This window comes from Panulirus ornatus, chromosome 45, assembly GCF_036320965.1.
Source record: "Panulirus ornatus isolate Po-2019 chromosome 45, ASM3632096v1, whole genome shotgun sequence".
NCBI lineage: Eukaryota > Metazoa > Arthropoda > Malacostraca > Decapoda > Palinuridae > Panulirus > Panulirus ornatus.
This window is the reverse complement of record NC_092268.1, coordinates 1,807,640-1,829,314: the sequence shown is the minus strand read 5'-3', so window position 1 is coordinate 1,829,314 and position 21,675 is coordinate 1,807,640. Positions and strand designations below refer to the sequence as shown.

At 41.7% G+C, this 21,675-nt stretch overlaps 2 protein-coding genes across 30 annotated transcripts in view; both read right to left on the bottom strand.

Moving 5' to 3' along the window:
- The window catches only part of LOC139762983 (negative elongation factor D-like), a 275,049-nt gene extending 254,051 nt beyond the window's left edge, over positions 1-20,998 (bottom strand). For 2 of the 5 annotated variants that reach the window (XR_011715931.1, XR_011715932.1), the window contains exon 1: positions 20,929-20,998. The gene's annotated coding sequence lies outside the window, so the exon portion shown is untranslated. Of the gene's footprint in view, positions 1-1,844; positions 1,952-20,928 lie in introns of those variants that run through there. The other 3 variants (XR_011715934.1, XR_011715938.1, XR_011715936.1) reach the window with 2 other exon arrangements.
- Positions 1-21,675, bottom strand: part of LOC139762982 (negative elongation factor D-like) — a 303,098-nt gene that overhangs the window by 75,911 nt on the left and 205,512 nt on the right. The gene's annotated exons all lie outside the window — the stretch shown is intronic.

The following is a 21,675-nucleotide window of genomic DNA, read 5'->3' as shown; positions in this document are numbered from 1 at the left end:
AAATTCAAAATCAAATAAATAAAAGTACAGGGTATGCGAGTAGATTTTACATAAAATTATACAGTAAGCTAAATAAATCAGATTGGGGAAGAGCAGTGTGGTTTCAGAAGTGGTAGAGGATGTGTGGATCAGGTGTTTGCTTTGAAGAATGTATGTGAGAAATACTTAGAAAAGCAAATGGATTTGTATGTAGCATTTATGGATCTGGAGAAGGCATATGATAGAGTTGATAGAGATGCTCTGTGGAAGGTATTAAGAATATATGGTGTGGGAGGCAAGTTGTTAGAAGCAGTGAAAAGTTTTTATCGAGGATGTAAGGCATGTGTACGTGTAGGAAGAGAGGAAAGTGATTGGTTCTCAGTGAATGTAGGTTTGCGGCAGGGGTGTGTGATGTCTCAATGGTTGTTTAATTTGTTTATGGATGGGGTTGTTAGGGAGGTGAATGCAAGAGTTTTGGAAAGAGGGGCAAGTATGAAGTCTGTTGGGGATGAGAGAGCTTGGGAAGTGAGTCAGTTGTTGTTCGCTGATGATACAGCGCTGGTGGCTGATTCATGTGAGAAACTGCAGAAGCTGGTGACTGAGTTTGGTAAAGTGTGTGAAAGAAGAAAGTTAAGAGTAAATGTGAATAACAGCAAGGTTATTAGGTACAGTAGGGTTGAGGGTCAATTAAATTGGGAGGTGAGTTTGAATGGAGAAAAACTGGAGGAAGTGAAGTGTTTTAGATATCTGGGAGTGGATCTGGCAGCGGATGGAACCATGGAAGCGGAAGTGGATCATAGGGTGGGGGAGGGGGCGAAAATTCTGGGTGCCTTGAAGAATGTGTGGAAGTCGAGAACATTATCTCGGAAAGCAAAAATGGGTATGTTTGAAGGAATAGTGGTTCCAACAATGTTGTATGGTTGCGAGGCGTGGACTATGGATAGAGTTGTGCGCAGGAGGATGGATGTGCTGGAAATGAGATTTTTGAGGACAATGTGTGGTGTGAGGTGGTTTGATCGAGTAAGTAACGTAAGGGTAAGAGAGATGTGTGGAAATAAAAAGAGCGTGGTTGAGAGAGCAGAAGAGGGTGTTTTGAAATGGTCTGGTCACATGGAGAGAATGAGTGAGGAAAGATTGACCAAGAGGATATATGTGTCGGAGGTGGAGGGAACGAGGAGAAGAGGGAGACCAAATTGGAGGTGGAAAGATGGAGTGAAAAAGATTTTGTGTGATCGGGGCCTGAACATGCAGGAGGGTGAAAGGAGGGCAAAGAATAGAGTGAATTGGAGCGATGTGGTATACCGGGGTTGACGTGCTGTCAGTGGATTGAATCAAGGCATGTGTATGGGGGTGGGTTGGGCCATTTCTTTCGTCTGTTTCCTTGCGCTACCTCGCAAACGCGGGAGACAGCAAAAAAAAAAAAAAAAAAAAAAAAAAAAAAAATTTATATGAAAATTAATGGTGATATCGAGGGCATGGGTTTGCCATTCTTAGGACCCAGTGTGTTTCTCCATATCAAGCACTATCCCTGCAGGTGGTAAACTCTATTTGGGTTACTCTGCTCCTAAGTTAAGAGAGACAAGGTCCTAGAATATACGGATGAGAATTTCCTTTATCACCATGTCAATCAGCATACAAGAACCTCTGAGGATGATACACTGTCTTGGTTGATTTTGTCTTTAATCATTACAGTATACACAAGTAGCATGAGAATTGGCCATAACAAATATAAGTGAAATAAATGCAAAGATAAAAATGAAATAAATGCCAAGTAATGAGGATGGCATGCAAATGTAATTGAAATATACAGAAATAAGCTACAGGAATCTGTGTGTGAAGAAAGCCTTTAAGTTGACCTGGCTGACCTTTTAAGTGTTGAAAATATACCAAGCTCCATGATGAAGTCAGTGCTCGAGAACTGCCGTAGGCAGTTGGACTGAATGTCCGCTGGACTGAGGGCTTCATCTTCCTCCTATCAACAGAAGAATGAAAATTAGCATTTATGGGACTTGAACAAATTATCTAGCTTTCCAATGAAAGCTGTATGTTTGCTTAAGGCCAAGACTCACAAAGGGGAAAGTGATGATATGTGTGGATCCATCTAAGAAGAAAAATATGGCTTGGAACATGTGGAATTCCCTAAACCTTTCAACCACTCCACCCATATATATTCAGTGTCTGGGTAACAATGCCAACCATGTATTCACAAATTGAGATTTCCTGCTGAAATTCCAAGGCTAAGTTCTGGGTTGGTTATATGAGTTTGCTGGATGCCTTTGCTGAACATACTAAATTCAGTTGCCCTTTACACAAGGAAGAGTGAAGTATCACAGTTTATGCTGATGCTTATGCCACAGCCAAATTTTCCTTAATTTCCAACTAAACTGCCCTTATCCTGGTAAACCTAATAAATTTGCTTTTATCCACATTTACTTCCAAGCTTGGTCACAACTTTGACAAGTTTCCCAAATCTGCCATCAGTGGTGTATCATCAGCAAACAACAACTGACTCACTTATCAGAATCTTTCATCCCTAACAAACTGCATAATTGCTCCTCTCTCCAAGACTCTCACTTTACCTCCCTCACCACCCCATTCATAAACAAACTGAACAACCATGGTGACATCACATACCCTTACCACAGACCAAGCTTCATTTGAAACCATTTACTCTCTCTTTCTTCTCACTGATAATGTTTCCTCTTTTCCAAAAACCCAAACTAATCTTCTCCTTCACCTCCAAAATATAATGATCAGACATCCCACCAGCTGCCCCTCTCAACATACAGCCAAAAGTATCTCTTTTACTCGCCTATCAATTACTATGTAATCCAATTATGCCCGCTGAACATCTTTCTTATTCACATACATATACTGATGTATGTCCCCTCTTTTTAGTCCAGATATTCCCAATCACCTGTACTTTTCCAGAAGTTCTTCATCATTTCCATTCATAATACTGAACATTCGTGTTCAAATCACCCATCACTAATACCTGGTGTCTTAATCAAAACTGCTGACACACTCACTCATGGCCAGGTGCATTAACACTAATAATCACCCATCTCTTGCCATCCACTTCCATTTTTACCCACATTAGGCTAGAATTTACTTCCTTACACTATTCCATACACTACCACAACTCCTGCTTCAGGAGCAGTACAACTCCTTCACTGGCTCTTGTCCTCTTACCAACCCCAGACTTGACTCCTAAAGACATTTTAAAACTATCCTTACCTGTACTCTTCAGATTTGTTTCACTCAGAAATAGACCATCTTAATTATACCACCTATCTCTCCTTTCTTCTCATCTTTGTTACATCCACACACATTAAAACACCCAAGCTTGAGGATTCAAGGAAGATGAGCACACAGACATAGACAGACAGACAGACAGACAGACAGACAGACAGACAGACACACACACACACACACACGTGTGTGTGTTGAAAAGGTTAGGACAAATGGAGAGAATGAGTGAGGAAAGGTTGACAAAGAGGATATATGTGTCAGAAGAAGCCAGAGACCAAAATGGAGGTGGAAGGATGGAGTGAAAAAGATTTTGAGCCACTGGGACCTAAATATGCAGAAGGTTGAAAGGCATGCATGGATAAAAGTGAATTGGAACGATGTGGTATACTGGGGTCGATGTCCTATCAATGGACTGAACCACAGCATGTGAAACATCTGGGAAAAGCCATGGAAAGGTCTGTGGGTCCTGGATGTGGATAAGGAGCTATGGTTTCTGTGCATTACTTATGACAGCTAGAGAATGAGAGTCTATATGTGCATTTATGTATATCCATGCGGATGTGGGTGGATTGGGCCATTCTTAATACCTTCCACAAAGCATCTCTATCATGTGTATATATAGATATCATTATATCATATCTAACTGCTGTTTCCCCCATCAGCGAGGTAGCACAAGAAAACAGATGAAAATGGCCCAACCACTCATATACACATATATATACATAAATGCCCATACACACACATATAAATATCAATGTACACATACATATAGACACAAAGACATATATATATATATATATATATATATATATATATATATATATATATATATCCCTGGGGATAGGGGAGAAAGAATACTTCCCACGTATTCCCTGCGTGTCGTAGAAGGCGACTAAAAGGGAAGGGAGCGGGGGGCTGGAAATCCTCCCCTCTCGTTTTTTTTTAATTTTCCAAAAGAAGGAACAGAGAAGGGGGCGAGGTGAGGATATTCCCTCAAAGGCCCAGTCCTCTGTTCTTAACGCTACCTCGCTATCGCGGGAAATGGCGAATAGTATGAAAAAAAAAAAAAAATATATATATATATTTATATTTATATTTTATTTATTTATTATACTTTGTCGCTGTCTCCCGCGTTTGCGAGGTAGCGCAAGGAAACAGACGAAAGAAATGGCCCAACACACCCCCATACACATGTATATACATACGTCCACACACGCAAATATACATACCTACACAGCTTTCCATGGTTTACCCCAGACGCTTCACATGCCCTGCTTCAATCCACTGACAGCACGTCAACCCCGGTATACCACATCGCTCCAATTCACTCTATTCCTTGCCCTCCTTTCACCCTCCTGCATGCTCAGGCCCCGATCACACAAAATCTTTTTCACTCCATCTTTCCACCTCCAGTTTGGTCTCCCTCTTCTCCTTGTTCCCTCCACCTCCGACACATATATCCTCTTGGTCAATCTTTCCTCACTCATCCTCTCCATGTGCCCAAACCACTTCAAAACACCCTATTCTGCTCTCTCAACCACGCTCTTTTTATTTCCACACATCTCTCTTACCCTTACGTTACTCACTCAATCAAACCACCTCACACCACACATTGTCCTCAAACATCTCATTTCCAGCACATCCATCCTCCTGCGCACAACTCTATCCATAGCCCACGCCTCGCAACCATACAACATTGTTGGAACCACTATTCCTTCAAACATACCCATTTTTGCTTTCCGAGATAATGTTCTCGACTTCCACACATTCTTCAAGGCCCCCAGGATTTTCGCCCCCTCCCCCACCCTATGATCCACTTCCGCTTCCATGGTTCCATCCGCTGCCAGATCCACTCCCAGATATCTAAAACACTTCACTTCCTCCAGTTTTTCTCCACTCAAACTCACCTCCCAATTGACTTGACCCTCAACCCTACTGTACCTAATAACCTTGCTCTTATTCACATTTACTCTTAACTTTCTTCTTCCACACACTTTTCCAAACTCAGTCACCAGCTTCTGCAGTTTCTCACATGAATCAGCCACCAGCGCTGTATCATCAGCGAACAACAACTGACTCACTTCCCAAGCTCTCTCATCCCCAACAGACTTCATACTTGCCCCTCTTTCCAAAACTCTTGCATTTACCTCCCTAACAACCCCATCCATAAACAAATTAAACAACCATGGAGACATCACACACCCCTGCCGCAAACCTACATTCACTGAGAACCAATCACTTTCCTCTCTTCCTACAAGTACACATGCCTTACATCCTCGATAAAAACTTTTCACTGCTTCTAACAACTTTCCTCCCACACCATATATTCTTAATACCTTCCACAGAGCATCTCTATCAACTCTATCATATGCCTTCTCCAGATCCATAAATGCTACATACAAATCCATTTGCTTTTCTAAGTATTTCTCACATACATTCTTCAAAGCAAACACCTGATCCACACATCCTCTACCACTTCTGAAACCACACTGCTCTTCCCCAATCTGATGCTCTGTACATGCCTTCACCCTCTCAATCAATACCCTCCCATATAATTTACCAGGAATACTCAACAAACTTATACCTCTGTAATTTGAGCACTCACTCTTATCCCCTTTGCCTTTGTACAATGGCACTATGCACGCATTCCGCCAATCCTCAGGCACCTCACCATGAGTCATACATACATTAAATAACCTTACCAACCAGTCAACAATACAGTCACCCCCTTTTTTAATAAATTCCACTGCAATACCATCCAAACCTGCTGCCTTGCCGGCTTTCATCTTCCGCAAAGCTTTCACTACCTCTTCTCTGTTTACCAAATCATTTTCCCTAACCCTCTCACTTTGCACACCACCTCGACCAAAACACCCTATATCTGCCACTCTATCATCAAACACATTCAACAAACCTTCAAAATACTCACTCCATCTCCTTCTCACATCACCACTACTTGTTATCACCTCCCCACTTGCGCCCTTCACCGAAGTTCCCATTTGCTCCCTTGTCTTACGCACTTTATTTACCTCCTTCCAGAACATCTTTTTATTCTCCCTAAAATTTAATGATACTCTCTCACCCCAACTCTCATTTGCCCTTTTTTTCACCTCTTGCACCTTTGTCTTGACCTCCTGTCTCTTTCTTTTATACATCTCCCACTCAATTTCATTTTTTCCCTGCAAAAATCATCCAAATGCCTCTCTCTTGTCTTTCACTAATACTCTTACTTCTTCATCCCACCTGGGCGTTTTGAAATGGTTTGGGCACATGGAGAGAATGAGTGAGGAAAGATTGACCAAGAGGATATATGTGTCGGAGGTGGAGGGAACGAGGAGAAGAGGGAGACCAAATTGGAGGTGGAAAGATGGAGTGAAAAGGATTTTGTGTGATCGGGGCCTGAACATGCAGGAGGGTGAAAGGAGGGCAAGGAATAGAGTGAATTGGAGCGATGTGGTATACAGGGGTTGACGTGCTGTCAGTGGATTGAATCAAGGCATGTGAAGCGTCCGGGGGTAAACCATGGAAAGCTGTGTAGGTATGTATTTTTGCGTGTGTGGACGTGTGTATGTACATGTGTATGGGGAGGGTTGGGCCATTTCTTTCGTCTGTTTCCTTGCGCTACCTCGCAAACGCGGGAGACAGCGACAAAGTATATAAAAAAAAAAAAAAAAAAAAAAAAAAAAAAATATATACCCATTTTTGCTTTCCGAGATAATGTTCTCGACTTCCACACATTCTTCAAGGCCCCCAGGATTTTTGCCCCCTCCCCCACCCTATGATCCACTTCCGCTTCCATGGTTCCATCCGCTGCCAGATCCACTCCCAGATATCTAAAACACTTCACTTCCTCCAGTTTTTCTCCACTCAAACTCACCTCCCAATTGACTTGACCCTCAACCCTACTGTACCTAATAACCTTGCTCTTATTCACATTTACTCTTAACTTTCTTCTTCCACACACTTTTCCAAACTCAGTCACCAGCTTCTGCAGTTTCTCACATGAATCAGCCACCAGCGCTGTATCATCAGCGAACAACAACTGACTCACTTCCCAAGCTCTCTCATCCCCAACAGACTTCATACTTGCCCCTCTTTCCAAAACTCTTGCATTTACCTCCCTAACAACCCCATCCATAAACAAATTAAACAACCATGGAGACATCACACACCCCTGCCGCAAACCTACATTCACTGAGAACCAATCACTTTCCTCTCTTCCTACAAGTACACATGCCTTACATCCTCGATAAAAACTTTTCACTGCTTCTAACAACTTTCCTCCCACACCATATATTCTTAATACCTTCCACAGAGCATCTCTATCAACTCTATCATATGCCTTCTCCAGATCCATAAATGCTACATACAAATCCATTTGCTTTTCTAAGTATTTCTCACATACATTCTTCAAAGCAAACACCTGATCCACACATCCTCTACCACTTCTGAAACCACACTGCTCTTCCCCAATCTGATGCTCTGTACATGCCTTCACCCTCTCAATCAATACCCTCCCATATAATTTACCAGGAATACTCAACAAACTTATACCTCTGTAATTTGAGCACTCACTCTTATCCCCTTTGCCTTTGTACAATGGCACTATGCACGCATTCCGCCAATCCTCAGGCACCTCACCATGAGTCATACATACATTAAATAACCTTACCAACCAGTCAACAATACAGTCACCCCCTTTTTTAATAAATTCCACTGCAATACCATCCAAACCTGCTGCCTTGCCGGCTTTCATCTTCCGCAAAGCTTTCACTACCTCTTCTCTGTTTACCAAATCATTTTCCCTAACCCTCTCACTTTGCACACCACCTCGACCAAAACACCCTATATCTGCCACTCTATCATCAAACACATTCAACAAACCTTCAAAATACTCACTCCATCTCCTTCTCACATCACCACTACTTGTTATCACCTCCCCACTTGCGCCCTTCACCGAAGTTCCCATTTGCTCCCTTGTCTTACGCACTTTATTTACCTCCTTCCAGAACATCTTTTTATTCTCCCTAAAATTTAATGATACTCTCTCACCCCAACTCTCATTTGCCCTTTTTTTCACCTCTTGCACCTTTGTCTTGACCTCCTGTCTCTTTCTTTTATACATCTCCCACTCAATTTCATTTTTTCCCTGCAAAAATCATCCAAATGCCTCTCTCTTGTCTTTCACTAATACTCTTACTTCTTCATCCCACCACTCACTACCCTATATATATATATATATATATATATATATATATATATATATATATATATATATACATATATATATATATATATATATATGTATATATATATGTTTCTAAAATGGGAAACAGAAGAAGGAGTCACGCGGGGAGTGCTCATCCTCCTCGTAGGCTCAGAGTGGGGTGCCTAAATGTGTGTGGATGTAACCAAGATGTGAAAAAAGGAGAGATAGGTAGTATGTTTGAGGAAAGGAACCTGGATGTTTTGGCTCTGAGTGAAACGAAGCTCAAGGGTAAAGGGGAAGAGTGGTTTGGAAATGTCTGGGGAGTGAAGTCAGGGGTTAGTGAGAGGACAAGAGCAAGGGAAGGAGTAGCAATACTCCTAAAACAGGAGTTGTGGGAGTATGTGATAGAATGTAAGAAAATAAATTCCCGATTAATATGGGTAAAATTGAAAGTTGATGGAGAGAGGTGGGTGATTATTGGTGCATATGCACCTGGGCATGAGAAGAAAGATCATGAGAGGCAAGTGTTTTGGGAGCAGCTAAATGAGTGTGTTAGCGGTTTTGATGCACGAGACCGGGTTATAGTGATGGGTGATTTGAATGCAAAGGTGAGTAATGTGGCAGTTGAGGGAATAATTGGTATGCATGGGGTGTTCAGTGTTGTAAATGGAAATGGTGAAGAGCTTGTAGATTTATGTGCTGAAAAAGGACTGATGATTGGGAATACCTGGTTTAAAAAGCGAGATATACATAAGTATACTTATGTAAGTAGGAGAGATGGCCAGAGAGCGTTATTGGATTACGTGTTAATTGACAGGTGTGCGAAAGAGAGACTTTTGGATGTCAATGTGCTGAGAGGTGCAACTGGAGGGATGTCTGATCATTATCTTGTGGAGGCTAAGGTGAAGATTAGTATGGGCTTTCAGAAAAGAAGAGTGAATGTTGGGGTGAAGAAGGTGGTGAGAGTAAGTGAGCTTGGGAAGGAGACCTGTGTGAAGAAGTATCAGGAGAGACTGTGTACAGAATGGAAAAAGGTGAGAACAATGGAAGTAAGGGGAGTGGGGGAGGAATGGGATGTATTTAGGGAATCAGTGATGGATTGCGCAAAAGATGCTTGTGGCATGAGAAGAGTGGGAGGTGGGCTGTTTAGAAAGGGTAGTGAGTGGTGGGATGAAGAAGTAAGAGTATTAGTGAAAGAGAAGAGAGAGGCATTTGGACGATTTTTGCAGGGAAAAAATGCAATTGAGTGGGAGAAGTATAAAAGAAAGAGACAAGAGGTCAAGAGAAAGGTGCAAGAGGTGAAAAAAAGGGCAAATGAGAGTTGGGGTGAGAGACTATCAGTAAGTTTTAGGGAGAATAAAAAGATGTTCTGGAAGGAGGTAAATAGGGTGCGTAAGACAAGGGAGCAAATGGGAACTTCAGTGAAGGGCGTAAATGGGGAGGTGATAACAAGTAGTGGTGATGTGAGAAGGAGATGGAATGAGTATTTTGAAGGTTTGTTGAATGTGTCTGATGACAGAGTGGCAGATATAGGGTGTTTGGGTCGAGGTGGTGTGCAAAGTGAGAGGGTTAGGGAAAATGATTTGGTAAACAGAGAAGAGGTAGTAAAAGCTTTGCGGAAGATGAAAGCCGGCAAGGCAGCAGGTTTGGATGGTATTGCAGTGGAATTTATTAAAAAAGGGGGTGACTGTATTGTTGACTGGTTGGTAAGGTTATTTAATGTATGTATGACTCATGGTGAGGTGCCTGAGGATTGGCGGAATGCGTGCATAGTGCCATTGTACAAAGGCAAAGGGGATAAGAGTGAGTGCTCAAATTACAGAGGTATAAGTTTGTTGAGTATTCCTGGTAAATTATATGGGAGGGTATTGATTGAGAGGGTGAAGGCATGTACAGAGCATCAGATTGGGGAAGAGCAGTGTGGTTTCAGAAGTGGGAGAGGATGTGTGGATCAGGTGTTTGCTTTGAAGAATGTATGTGAGAAATACTTAGAAAAGCAAATGGATTTGTATGTAGCATTTATGGATCTGGAGAAGGCATATGATAAGAGTTGATAGAGATGCTCTGTGGAAGGTATTAAGAATATATGGTGTGGGAGGCAAGTTGTTAGAAGCAGTGAAAAGTTTTTATCGAGGATGTAAGGCATGTGTACGTGTAGGAAGAGAGGAAAGTGATTGGTTCTCAGTGAATGTAGGTTTGCGGCAGGGGTGTGTGATGTCTCCATGGTTGTTTAATTTGTTTATGGATGGGGTTGTTAGGGAGGTAAATGCAAGAGTTTTGGAAAGAGGGGCAAGTATGAGGTCTGTTGGGGATGAGAGAGCTTGGGAAGTGAGTCAGTTGTTGTTCGCTGATGATACAGCGCTGGTGGCGGATTCATGTGAGAAACTGCAGAAGCTGGTGACGGAGTTTGGTAAAGTGTGTGGAAGAAGAAAGTTAAGAGTAAATGTGAATAAGAGCAAGGTTATTAGGTACAGTAGGGGTTGAGGGTCAAGTCAATTGGGAGGTGAGTTTGAATGGAGAAAAACTGGAGGAAGTGAAGTGTTTTAGATATCTGGGAGTGGATCTGTCAGCGGATGGAACCATGGAAGCGGAAGTGGATCATAGGGTGGGGGAGGGGGCGAAAATTTTGGGAGCCTTGAAAAATGTGTGGAAGTCGAGAACATTATCCCGGAAAGCAAAAATGGGTATGTTTGAAGGAATAGTAGTTCCAACAATGTTGTATGGTTGCGAGGCGTGGGCTATGGATAGAGTTGTGCGCAGGAGGATGGATGTGCTGGAAATGAGATGTTTGAGGACAATGTGTGGTGTGAGGTGGTTTGATCGAGTAAGTAACGTAAGGGTAAGAGAGATGTGTGGAAATAAAAAGAGCGTGGTTGAGAGAGCAGAAGAGGGTGTTTTGAAATGGTTTGGGCACATGGAGAGAATGAGTGAGGAAAGATTGACCAAGAGGATATATGTGTCGGAGGTGGAGGGAACGAGGAGAAGAGGGAGACCAAATTGGAGGTGGAAAGATGGAGTGAAAAGGATTTTGTGTGATCGGGGCCTGAACATGCAGGAGGGTGAAAGGAGGGCAAGGAATAGAGTGAATTGGAGCGATGTGGTATACAGGGGTTGACGTGCTGTCAGTGGATTGAATCAAGGCATGTGAAGCGTCCGGGGTAAACCATGGAAAGCTGTGTAGGTATGTATATTTGCGTGTGTGGACGTGTGTATGTACATGTGTATGGGGAGGGTTGGGCCATTTCTTTCGTCTGTTTCCTTGCGCTACCTCGCAAACGCGGGAGACAGCGACAAAGTATAAAAAAAAAAAAAAAAAAAAAAAAAAAAAAAAAAATATATATATATACATATATATATATATATATATATATATATATATATATATATATATATATATATATATATATATATACATATATATATATATATATATATATATATATATATATATATATATATATATATATATATATATATATATATGTATATATATATATATATATTCTGTGTACAGAATGGAAAAAGGTGAGAACAATGGAAGTAAGGGGAGTGGGGGAGGAATGGGATGTATTTAGGGAATCAGTGATGGATTGCGCAAAAGATGCTTGTGGCATGAGAAGAGTGGGAGGTGGGCTGTTTAGAAAGGGTAGTGAGTGGTGGGATGAAGAAGTAAGAGTATTAGTGAAAGAGAAGAGAGAGGCATTTGGACGATTTTTGCAGGGAAAAAATGCAATTGAGTGGGAGAAGTATAAAAGAAAGAGACAGGAGGTCAAGAGAAAGGTGCAAGAGGTGAAAAAAAGGGCAAATGAGAGTTGGGGTGAGAGACTATCAGTAAATTTTAGGGAGAATAAAAAGATGTTCTGGAAGGAGGTAAATAGGGTGCGTAAGACAAGGGAGCAAATGGGAACTTCAGTGAAGGGCGTAAATGGGGAGGTGATAACAAGTAGCGGTGATGTGAGAAGGAGATGGAATGAGTATTTTGAAGGTTTGTTGAATGTGTCTGATGACAGAGTGGCAGATATAGGGTGTTTTGGTCGAGGTGGTGTGCAAAGTGAGAGGGTTAGGGAAAATGATTTGGTAAACAGAGAAGAGGTAGTAAAAGCTTTGCGGAAGATGAAAGCCGGCAAGGCAGCAGGTTTGGATGGTATTGCAGTGGAATTTATTAAAAAGGGGGGTGACTGTATTGTTGACTGGTTGGTAAGGTTATTTAATGTATGTATGACTCATGGTGAGGTGCCTGAGGATTGGCGGAATGCGTGCATAGTGCCATTGTACAAAGGCAAAGGGGATAAGAGTGAGTGCTCAAATTACAGAGGTATAAGTTTGTTGAGTATTCCTGGTAAATTATATGGGAGGGTATTGATTGAGAGGGTGAAGGCATGTACAGAGCATCAGATTGGGGAAGAGCAGTGCGGTTTCAGAAGTGGTAGAGGATGTGTGGATCAGGTGTTTGCTTTGAAGAATGTATGTGAGAAATACTTAGAAAAGCAAATGGATTTGTATGTAGCATTTATGGATCTGGAGAAGGCATATGATAGAGTTGATAGAGATGCTCTGTGGAAGGTATTAAGAATATATGGTGTGGGAGGCAAGTTGTTAGAAGCAGTGAAAAGTTTTTATCGAGGATGTAAGGCATGTGTACGTGTAGGAAGAGAGGAAAGTGATTGGTTCTCAGTGAATGTAGGTTTGCGGCAGGGGTGTGTGATGTCTCCATGGTTGTTTAATTTGTTTATGGATGGGGTTGTTAGGGAGGTAAATGCAAGAGTCCTGGAAAGAGGGGCAAGTATGAAGTCTGTTGGGGATGAGAGAGCTTGGGAAGTGAGTCAGTTGTTGTTCGCTGATGATACAGCGCTGGTGGCTGATTCATGTGAGAAACTGCAGAAGCTGGTGACTGAGTTTGGTAAAGTGTGTGGAAGAAGAAAGTTAAGAGTAAATGTGAATAAGAGCAAAGTTATTAGGTACAGTAGGGGTGAGGGTCAAGTCAATTGGGAGGTGAGTTTGAATGGAGAAAAACTGGAGGAAGTGAAGTGTTTTAGATATCTGGGAGTGGATCTGTCAGCGGATGGAACCATGGAAGCGGAAGTGGATCATAGGGTGGGGGAGGGGGCGAAAATTTTGGGAGCCTTGAAAAATGTGTGGAAGTCGAGAACATTATCTCGGAAAGCAAAAATGGGTATGTTTGAAGGAATAGTGGTTCCAACAATGTTGTATGGTTGCGAGGCGTGGGCTATGGATAGAGATGTGCGCAGGAGGATGGATGTGCTGGAAATGAGATGTTTGAGGACAATGTGTGGTGTGAGGTGGTTTGAGCGAGTGAGTAACGTAAGGGTAAGAGAGATGTGTGGAAATAAAAAGAGCGTGGTTGAGAGAGCAGAAGAGGGTGTTTTGAAATGGTTTGGGCACATGGAGAGAATGAGTGAGGAAAGATTGACCAAGAGGATATATGTGTCGGAGGTGGAGGGAACGAGGAGAAGAGGGAGACCAAATTGGAGGTGGAAAGATGGAGTGAAAAAGATTTTGTGTGATCGGGGCCTGAACATGCAGGAGGGTGAAAGGAGGGCAAGGAATAGAGTGAATTGGAGCGATGTGGTATACAGGGGTTGACGTGCTGTCAGTGGATTGAATCAAGGCATGTGAAGCGTCTGGGGTAAACCATGGAAAGCTGTGTAGGTATGTATATTTGCGTGTGTGGACGTATGTACATGTGTATGGGGGGGGTTGGGCCATTTCTTTCGTCTGTTTCCTTGCGCTACCTCGCAAACGCGGGAGACAGCGACAAAGTATAAAAAAAAAAAAAAAAAAAATATATATATATATACACACACACATAAATATTCATACTTGCTGCCTTCATCCATTTCTGTCACTACCCCACGTCACAGGAAATAGCCCCCTACAGCAAGGTAGAGCCAGGGAAAAAAAAAATAAGATAAAACAAAAAAAAAAAGCCACATTTGCTCATTCTCAGTCTGTAGCTGTCATGTGTAATGCAACCAAACCACAGCTCCCTTTCCACATCCAAGCCCTACAGACCTTTCCATGGCTCACCCCAGACGTTTCACATGCCCTGGTTCAATTCAGTGACAGAACGTCGACCTTGGTATACCACATCGTTTCCTTGCATAACTTTCACCCTCCCGTATGTTTAGGCCCCAGTTGCTCAAAATCTTTTTCACTCTATCCTTCCACCTCTAATTTGGTATCCCGCTTCTCCTCGTTCCCTCTACCTCTGACACATATATACTCTTTGTCAATCTTTTCCCAGTCATTCTCTCAATGTGTCCGAACCATTTCAACACATCCTCTTCTGCTCTCTCAACCACACTCTTTTTATTACCACACATCTCTCTTACCCTTTCATTACTTACTCAATCCAACCATCTCACATCATATATTGTCCTCAAACATTTCATTTCCGACACATCCACCCTCCTCTGCACAACTCTATCTATAGCCCATGCCTCACAACCACATAGCATTGTTGGAACCACTATTCCATCAAACATACCCATTTTTGCTCTCTGAGATAACATTCTCACCTTCCACACATTCTTCAATACTCCCAGAACCTTCACTCCCTCCCCTACCCTGTGACCCACTTCTGCTTCCATGGTTCCATCTGCTGTTACGTCAATTCTCAGATATCTAAAACACTTCACTTCTTCCAGTTTTTCCCCATTCAAACTTACCTCCCAATTAACTTGTCCCACAACCCTACTGAACCTAAAAATCTTGCTCTAATTCACATCTACTCTCAACTTTCTTCTTTCACACACTTTACTAAACTCAGTCACCAACCTCTGCAGTTTCTCACATGAATCAGCCACTAGAGATGTATCATCAGCAAACAACAACTGACTCACTTCCCAAGCCCTCTCATCCACAACACAGGGCATACTCGCCCCTGTCTCTAAAACTCTTGCATTTACTTCCCTAACCTCCCCATCCATAAAAAAATCAAACAGCCATGGGGACATCACACACCCCTGCCAACATTCACTGGGAACTAATCACTCTCCTCTCTTCCTACTCATACACATGCCTTACATCCTTGGTAAAAACTTTTCACTGCTTTAAGTAACTTACTTCCCACACCATATACTCTTAAAACCTTCCACAAAGCATCTCTATCAACTTTATCATATGCCTTCTCCAGTTGCGTACAAATCCATTCATTTTTCTAAGTATTCTCACATACATTCTTCCAAAGCATCCTCAACCACTTCTAAAACCACACTGCTATTCCCCAATCTGATGTTCTGTACATATCTTCACCCTCTCAATCAACACCCTCCCATATAATGAAATAGGTGATAGATGGGCAAATTAGAAAGGGTAGTGAGTGGTGGGATGAAGAAGTAAGATTGTTAGTGAAAGAGAAAAGAGAAGCGTTTGGATGGTATTTACAGGGAAGTAGTGCAAATGACTGGGAGATGTATAAAAGAAAACGGCAAGAGGTCAAGAGAAAGGTTCCTGAAATTTAACGATACTCTCTCACAACATCTCTCATTTGCCCTCTTTTTCACCCCTTGCACCTTTCTCTTGACTTCCTGCTGCTTTCCTTTATACATCTCCCAGTCATCTGCACTACTTCCCTGAAAGTATCGTCATAACGCCTCTCCCTTATCTTTCACTAACAACCTTACTTCTTCATCCTACCACTCACTACCATTTCTAATCTGCCCACCTCCAACCTTTCTCATGCCACATGCATCTTTTGTACAAGCCATCACTGCTTCCCTAAATACATCCCATTCCTCACCACACACTCCTGCTGCAGGCTGACATTCATGGGGAACCAATCACTCTCCTCTCTTCCTGCTCGTGCACATGCCTCAACATTACTCACAGTGAGTACAACTGAATGAAAAAGTAATAATCACTCCATCTATAAGATAAAAAAAAAAAAAAATCATGATAAAACAAACCTAGGGGAAACACTGGTGATCACTTTTTGTTCTTTAATATTTGATCACAGTTAACTGCATTAGTGAGGTAGTGCAAGAAACAGGCGAAGGAAGGCCACATTCACTCATATCCATTCTCTAGTGTCATGTGCAATGCATCGAAATCACATCCTACTAACTACAAACACGCCCCACAGACCTTTCTATGGTTTCCCTCAGCCATTTCACATCCTGGTCCAGTCCACTAATAGCACGTTAACTCTTTATATGACATCAGTCCAATTCACTCTGTCCTGTGCCATTCACCACCTGCATGTTCAGGCCCAGAGCACTTAAAATGTTTTTCACGCCATCCTTCCATCTCCGATTTGGTCTCTTGTCCCCTACACATCTGACACATATATCCTCTTTTTGTCAACCTCTCCTTACTCATTCCCTCCATATGTCCAAACCATTGCAGCACACCTCTTCAATCCTCTCAACCACACTCTTTTTATTACTAAACCTTTCTCTTACCCTTTTCTTACTTAGTTAAACTACCTCACACCACATACTGTCCTCAAACATTTCATTTCCAACTCATTCACCCTCCTTTGCACATCCTTATCTATAGCCCATGCCTTATATTCATACACTGCTGGGACTACTATATTTATTTATTCATTATACTTAATCGCTGTCTCCTGTGTCAGCGAGGTAGCGCAAGGAAACAGATGAGAAATGGCCCAACCCCCTACATACACATGTATATACATAAATGCCCATACACACACATATACATACATTTACATTTCAATGTACACATACATATACATACACAGATATATATACATATATACACAATCATACTTGTTGCCTTCATCCATTCCCATCACCACCTCTTCACATATGAAATAGCATCCCCCCTCCAGCAAGGTAGCACCAGGAAAAGACACAAAAAGGCCACATTCGTTCACACTCAGTCTCTAGCTGTCAAGTGTAATGCACCAAAACTACAGCTCCCTTTCCACAGGTATATGTATTGGTATATGTATACCAATAATTGGTATACATGGAGTGTTCAGTGTTGTAAATGGAAATGGTGAAGAGCTTGTAGATTTATGTGCTGAAAAAGGACTGGTGATTGGGAATACCTGGTTTAAAAAGCGAGATATACATAAGTATACGTATGTAAGTAGGAGAGATGGCCAGAGAGCATTATTGGATTATGTGCTAATTGATAGACGCACGAAAGAGAGACTTTTGGATGTTAATGTGCTGAGAGGTGCAACTGGAGGGATGTCTGATCATTATCTTGTGGAGGCTAAGGTGAAGATTTGTGGGGTTTTCAGAAAAGAAGAGAGAATGTTGAGGTGAAGAGAGTGGTGAGAGTAAGTGAGCTTGGGAAGGAGACTTGTGTGAGGAAGTACCAGGAGAGACTGAGTACAGAATGCAAAAAGGTGAGAACAAAGGAGGTAAGGGGAGTCGTGGAGGAATGGGATGTATTTAGGGAAGCAGTGATGGCTTGCGCAAAAGATGCTTGTGGCATGAGAAGCGTGGGAGATGGGTTGATTAGAGAAGATAGTGAGTGGTGGGATGAAGAAGTAAGTTTATTAGTGAAAGAGAAGAGAGAGGCATTTGGATGATTTTTGCAGGGAAAAAATGCAAATGAGTGGGAGAGGTACAAAAGAAAGAGGCAGGAGGTCAAGAGAAAGGTGCAAGAGGTGAAAAAGAGGGCAAATGAGAGTTGGGGTGAGAGAGTATCATTAAATTTCAGGGAGAATAAAAAGATGTTTTGGAAGGAGGTAAATAAAGTGAGTAAGACAAGGGAGCAAATGGGAACTTCAGTGAAGGGCGTAAATGGGGAGGTGATAACAAGTAGTGGTGATGTGAGAAGGAGATGGAATGAGTATTTTGAAGGTTTGTAGAATGTGTTTGATGATAGAGTGGCAGATATAGGGTGTTTTGGTCGAGGTGGTGTGCAAAGTGAGAGGGTTAGGGAAAATGATTAAGTAAATAGAGAAGAGGTAGTAAAAGCTTAACGGAAGATGAAAGCTGGCAAGGCAGCAAGGTTTGGATGGTATTGCAGTGGAATTTATTAAAAAAGGGGGTGACTGTATTGTTGAATGGTTGGTAAGGTTATTTAATGTATGTATGATTCATGGTGAGGTGCCTGAGGAGTGGCAGAATGCTAGCATAGTGCCACTGTACAAAGGCAAAGGGGATAAGAGTGAGTGCTCAAATTACAGAGGTATAAGTTTGTTGAGTATTCCTGGTAAATTATATGGGAGGGTATTGATTGAGAGGGTGAAGGCATGTACAGAGCATCAGATTGGGGAAGAGCAGTGTGGTTTCAGAAGTGGTAGAGGATGTGTGGATCAGGTGTTTGCTTTGAAGAATGTATGTGAGAAATACTTAGAAAAGCAAATGGATTTGTATGTAGCATTTATGGATCTGGAGAAGGCATATGATAGAGTTGATAGAGATGCTCTGTGGAAGGTTTTAAGAATATATGGTGTGGGAGAAAAGTTGTTAGAAGCAGTGAAAAGTTTTTATCGAGGATGTAAGGCATGTGTACGTGTAGGAAGAGAGGAAAGTGATTGGTTCTCAGTGAATGTAGGTGTGCGGCAGAGGTGTGTGATGTCTCCATGGTTGTTTAATTTGTTTATGGATGGGGTTGTTAGGGAGGTGAATGCAAGAGTTTTGGAAAGAGGGGCAAGTATGCAGTCTGTTGTGGGTGAGAGCTTGGGAAGTGAGTCAGTTGTTGTTCGCTGATGATACAGCGCTGGTGGCTGATTCATGTGAGAAACTGCAGAAGCTGGTGACTGAGTTTGGTAAAGTGTGTGAAAGAAGAAAGTTAAGAGTAAATGTGAATAAGAGCAAGGTTATTAGGTACAGTAGGGTTGAGAGTCAAGTCAATTGGGAGGTAAGTTTGAATGGAGAAAAACTGGAGGAAGTAAAGTGTTTTAGATATCTGGGAGTGGATCTGGCAGCGGATGGAACCATGGAAGCGGAAGTGAATCATAGGGTGGGGGAGGGGGCAAAAATTCTGGGAGCATTGAAGAATGTTTGGAAGTCGAGAACATTATCTTGGAAACCAAAAATGGGTATGTTTGAAGGAATAGTGGTTCCAACAATGTTGTATGGTTGCGAGGCGTGGACTATGGATAGAGTTGTGCACAGGAGGGTGGATGTGCTGGAAATGAGATGTTTGAGGACAATATGTGATGTGAGGTGGTTTGATCGAGTAAGTAATGTAAGGGTAAGAGAGATGTGTGGAAATAAAAAGAGTGTGGTTGAGAGAGCAGGAGAGGGTGTTTTGAAATGGTTTGGTCACATGGAGAGAATGAGTGAGGAAAGATTGACAAAGAGGATATATGTGTCAGAGGTGGAGGGAACGAGGAGAAGTGGGAGACCAAATTGGAGGTGGAAAGATGGAGTGAAAAAGATTTTGAGTGATCGGGGCCTGAACATGCAGGAGGGTGAAAGGCATGCAAGGAATAGAGTGAATTGGAATGATGTGGTATACCGGGGTCGACGTGCTGTCAATGGCTTGAACCAGGGCATGTGAAGCGTCTGGGGTAAACCATGGAAAGTTGTGTGGGGCCTGGATGTGGAGAGGGAGCTGTGGTTTTCGGTGCATTATTACATGACAGCTAGAGACTGAGTGTGAACGAATGGGGCCTTTGGTGTCTTTTCCTAGTGCTACCTCGCACACATGAGGGGGAGGGGGTTGTCATTCCATGTGTGGCGGGGTGGCGATGGGAACGAATAAAGGCAGACAGTATGAATTATGTACATGTGTATATATGTATATGTCTGTGTGTGTATATATATATGTGTACAGTGAGATGTATAGGTATGTATATTTGCGTGTGTGGACGTGTATGTATATACATGTGTATGTGGGCGGGTTGGGCCATTCTTTCGTCTGTTTCCTTGCGCTACCTCGCTAACGCGGGAGACAGCGACAAAGCAAAATAAATAAATAAAAATCAAGCAGTACACATAAAAAGGGTTTTCTTCAGTTAATTACACTGTATAATAAATAAATAGTACCTAATCCAGCAAATTGTTACCTTTTACCATGGGGAAATATCAATTATAAAATATCTTAGCATGTTAATATCATAAACATTGCTATACCATACACAAGTCATGGTTACAGCTTAGCAAGTATTCAGTACAATACACAGTATGGAGATGCCCAGTATTTGGTTACATCTCACCTTCATAACACCCAGATGGTATAACTCTACAACAGTTCTACCCTATACACAGGTAAAAATTACTACAATACTAAGTCGTATATGTGGCAAATTCTTTCTGTGGAAATACCTGGTATACACAGCCACATTCTACCGTGGTCAGGACAAGGTTATATTTTACCATGACAGAGACTTGCACATAGTTATACTGCAATACACCCACTGTGTGGTTATGCCTTAAAAGTAATAGCTAATGCATTATTACTTTGAACACTGTGAAACATGTTCTATGTTTCCATATCAACAACGTGCCTGGTACTCTGATAAATCACTACAGTAACACAGTAAATAACTGTACAAGATCATCATGATATCAAATGCTGTTACATCTTACCAGAGATTCTGCATCAGGAGCCTCATCCCAGGCACGGGTTACAAATTCTTCCTCCATTGTTTGAATCTAAAAAGAAGAAAAAAAAAACTCATGAAATTACACTTTCCACAACATGAAAATAGAGCCTGTGTTGGCTGCTGCATAAAGTCCAAATTATCACCAAATGATGAAAAGTGCTAATCACTTTTACCAAAACAAAAATCTATGTACTTCTCAAAAAAGTACCTTAATTGCGAGAAAATTGCATCTATGAGTAAATAAGGTTTTATTATAATAAACTAAAGAGAAATTTGCATCCATGGGTAAATAAGATTTTGACATAATAAACATAGAATATTTGGGTTACAATATGTACATACACAATAGCTGTTTTAATTTTGTATGCATCTGCGGGTACTATCATTCAAGAAAAATTTATGTGACTGAGTAGTAATTCCTCAACTTCTTGCATACTGTTGAAGCCCTCTATCAGAATAATTAAGAAAAAAAATGTTTGTTCAGCATTCCCTAAACCAAGCCTGACAGCCTAGCATTATGCTTCTGCGCAAACCCGAGCAAATCACGTCTAGCTGAAGGTTCGGAGAATAACACATCTATGTGGCACTTTCATGAAATGATATAAAGCTTTATTGTTTAAAACTTGATTTACACACCAAATAAAGCTCTCTAGAATTTAAACAAAGCATTGTGTGGATACATGGTGTCACCCGCCAGCAAGACCTGTATAAAATTCAAGACAGATTTTGA